The sequence below is a fragment of the Pygoscelis adeliae genome, unplaced genomic scaffold (assembly GCF_000699105.1).
Source record: "Pygoscelis adeliae isolate BGI_AS28 unplaced genomic scaffold, ASM69910v1 Scaffold47, whole genome shotgun sequence".
NCBI lineage: Eukaryota > Metazoa > Chordata > Aves > Sphenisciformes > Spheniscidae > Pygoscelis > Pygoscelis adeliae.
The window spans coordinates 847888-852032 of NW_008825255.1; the positions used below are offsets into that span (position 1 = coordinate 847888).

The window sequence follows — 4145 nt, forward strand, 5'->3', positions numbered from 1 at the left end:
CCCGTACGCCGCCATCCAGCCGCTCCGCTGCGGGACGGGCCTGCGCCGGAGCTGATCGCCTTGTGCGAGTGACCACACAATAATGAATTGTGATAATGTGTATAACAACTGTATCAAACCAGTGTTCGTGCAAAAAGTTCTGGAACTGTCTAACGAGAGAATATGAAGTAAATTTAAATAAATGAAACACTATTCGAGAGAAAAAGAAATACAGTCCTTAATATACAAGTAATATTTTGACTTAATCTTTATGCAGAAACTTCTGCCTATGACTAACAAATTAATCACAGTAATTACTACCAACTAATGTCAAGCACTTATTCTGTAGAAGTACTTTTATAAAATCATCGTTTAAAAATCTGTGTCTTGGTTACAAAGATTAAAGGAGAATTAAAACAGTTGTACAAAATATATTATCAATTTCATTTTAAAAAAACCATTACGATAATAGATTAACTACATCCTTGCCAAAAGTGAAAATAATTGAACAACAAAGGGAATGAAGACAGGAAGCCAGGGAAGGTTTTTAGGTATTTAAATAATTCATCACCCTGAAAGAGGCAAAGTATTACCTCTGAGAAACAGTGAGCAACCATCAAATGCCACAAGAAAAGTGACAGTGAATTGCTCTCTGCTGGACTCAGTCCACTCTGTCAGTCTTCTTTGTACTGTGAGCCCCAAACTGGACACAGTAATTTAGATATGGCCTCATAAGTGCCAAATAGAAGGAAATAATCACTCCCCTAAGCTCTAATTCTTTGCCGTCATTAACAACAGTAGTTACAGGTCTAATTTCTGTGATGAATCTGGTTATTGGGACACACTGTGAAATGATCTATAAAATGGGGAATAATACTAAGCTGTAAGTTGAGGATTACTGGGCACAAAATGATCTGTCAGAGCTATAGAAGTTAGCCGAGCAAGAAATTTTTCATTTTACACTATATTCTTCCCCCTTCCAAAAATTCAACATCTGTAGGGGAAATAAATTTAGTCTTGTCAGTCTGTAGCTTGAATCACTGATAGATTTTTTAAACTCATGAATATACAGTCCACCTGTAATTCTTCCCATTGGAAAAATGTAACCTGGGGTGTGACAAAACAGATACAAATGGATTCAGGACTCCCCAGCCTAACTTGAAATTAATCAGTACTTATAGACACATCAATAGAACAGAATCATTTTGGAGACCTGGTGGCAATTGCAGTAATATTCAGCAGCAACAGGAATTGTTCAGAGACCTGACAATTAAAAAGCAATCACTCAAGAAGTGGAGACAGCACAGGAGCGAATTACCTTGGGAAGAGATGAAATCTCCTTCAGTAAGTAGTTTGGAATAGTCTAAATAAGTACCTCCAGGTAAACTATTTCTCCTTCAGAGCAAAAGGTTGGCTTAGATGATCCCCGAAGTCCTGTCCAGGCCAATGCTTTTGTGATGCCATGGATGAGAGGAAAAAGAAATTCCCATTATTCATCTTGTAAACATGCCTAAGATAGACATTTAGTCAAACCTCTCTTCAAAGGCATTAAAGCACCAAAATTCAACTGAAACCTCTTTCAAGATCAGGTTCATAGTATTTGCGAGTCATTGGCTGGGAGCTGGAGCTATACGGTGCACATACTGCTGCAGTACCTGGAATATCCATGTGTGTAAGAAAAGGAAGCCCCTGCTATGAACACCTAGTATTAGCTGACCACAGAGTTAATCTGTTTTGTATCAATCTTCCTAAAGTCGCATATTTCAAATCATACAACTTTCCTTTCTCAGTGCCCTTTGCTTTGCTTACTTAAAATAGCTGCCAGTCACCACCCACACCCTCAAATGAACCAGAGCCTGTACACAGGCTGGGAAAAGAAATGTTTTCAGCTGCTAGGATCCAGAAAACTTTATCCATTTAAAGGAGAGTATTACATAGGGACACCAAATCATAAACGCTATTGATCGAACAAATTTTCCTAAACCAGACATGCAAGAGGACTGTCAGCGAGGCAAATGCAGTAATACTACTACTTTGGATTTATATCACGTTTTTCATCCTATGTTTTCATTCCCTCTACTTCATAGACAGACAAACTGAGGACAGGAATCGCAATTCAAGTTCATACCACGCAGTACAAGGTTGCTAACAGAACCAATGTGTTTAGTGCCAAAACCTAATAAACTCCTCCGTAGCCACCAAAGAGAAAGAGGCACCCCTAGAAAGTAAGCCAGACCATAGGTAGACTAACTTGTCCTCCGGAGGTGGTTTTTTCCTCTTAATCAAACAGGTAACTAGGTAAGTGCCAAAATGAGCTAGAATGCCCTAAGTCAATGATTTCTACAAAGACTGTGCACTGAAGTGTGCCTCCACTCTCCTGATTCCTGTAATTCCCAATATGATATCCCTTGCAAAATCAACAGTGCAGAGCTGACATCCAACTGAGGCAGCTTTACTTGAAACCGGGAGCAGTGGTCAAGCCATCAGAAACCTATTGAGTGTTGGTAAAGTAGCATCTCCAAAGCATCCTACAACTAAATAGATCCCTCTTCAAAATAAACATCACACTTCACAGAAAAATTCATTTGTAACAATTCTGAATTCTGAAAAAAAAAAAAATAGCTGAGACACCAAATTCTAAAGCAGATGAACCCTTCTTTTAGTCCTTGCACTCAGGCTTTCTTCTCCCAAGCAATTTCAAAGATGGTTTCAATTACACTTAGCACAAAAAATATGTCTGTGTATAAGACACTGAAAGCTCCTAATAAGCCTTTGTGATCTAATGGGTGAGCAACATGTTTACAAAGCTGCACATGGAAGAAAGGAATTTCTATAATTAAGGTCTGATAGGCATGTAATCATTTGATCAATTAGGGATAGCTTTACCTCCTGTTTTTTGATAAATAGAAAGCTCTTTGATGCATGCTGTGGGTTTTCTAAAGAGCTTTGCCAAAACAGGAAAACATTATGTATTTCGTGGTCCCATGAAGGCTGGAATCCAAACAAAAAAGCAATTAAATAGCAAAAAAATGGGGTCTAAAAATGTAAAGTGCTCAACAAACTATGTAAGGCTACTCCTGCCCCATCAGAAAGCAAATGCTAACAATTGTAGGGAAGGCATCACATAACATGGTGGCATGACTCATACCAACAGAAAGAATACTTTTACTGTGTTTTCAGGCATGATATACTTGTAATGCTGTTAGGATCTGGTTTACTCTGCTGGAGTAGGGACTGGTCCAGGCATGCAATATTTAGATAAAAAGAGAGATAAAAAGGTTATGCCAAAAAAATAGTCAAACTCCAAAGAATGCAGGAACCACACTGGAATTTATGATGTTTTCTCATTTACTCTGATGGTTTTGAGGTTAAACAACAGATTTCAGCTACTTAAAACAAAGCAGGAGCAACACTTTGTAAGATGCTGGATTTAAAGGTCTGGGCAAGTCAACACCTTCGCGAATTTGTAGGAACGGGAGACGTTAAAACCAAACCTAATCACCTGGCAGGAGCAGCATCCTCATCCCGTGATGTACCTCACCTCAGTAATTTTTGCTCAGGTCAAACCAGCAGCTTTTATGCTGTAGTTAAGCAGTGACATCTCGAAAGCAGAGGAGGTTGGGGGGTCATAAAACGCGTTAAATTCAACGGTAAGTGATGGTGCTGCGGCGGCAATCTGTTCCTGGAGGACGAAGGAGCAGTACGAGGACGGCGGTGCCGAGGCGCCGGCTCCCCTCCCTCTCGCAGCCCTCCCGCACCCGCCGTGCCGAGGAAAGCCTAGAAAAACGGGGGTTAAAGGGCAGGCAAAGGGTGAAGAGGGCTTAACGGGCACCAGAAGGGCTAAAATTCAAAGCAAAAACTCCACAGAGCGTTTCAAAAAAGGCGCCGGGGTGGAGGAGCTGGATTTTCCTCAGCGGAGCAGGCGGAGCTCCTCTCAGCGAGGGCTGCCGCGGTCCCCTCGAGGAAGGAGAGGGGAAAGGGGGATTACTGAGGGAACGAGGTGCTGCCGCGACAGGGAGAAACCGACATAACTCGCCGGCAGCCGCCGAGCAGCCTCCTCAGGAACTGGGGGGAAACAGGTCCTTTTCTGGCGGCCAGCGGGACGCGCCGGCCCCCGCGGTCAGTGCCGGGAAGAGCTACGGCGGGGGCGGGGCCAGCGCGCCCTC

At 42.1% G+C, this 4145-nt stretch overlaps 1 protein-coding gene across 1 annotated transcript in view; it reads right to left on the minus strand.

The window, feature by feature from the left end:
• Positions 1–1386, minus strand: part of OSMR (oncostatin M receptor) — a 38850-nt gene extending 37464 nt beyond the window's left edge. The window contains exon 1 of the mRNA XM_009329432.1: positions 1298–1386. The gene's annotated coding sequence lies outside the window, so the exon portion shown is untranslated. The remainder of the gene's footprint in view (positions 1–1297) is intronic.
• Positions 1387–4145: the final 2759 nt, after the last annotated feature.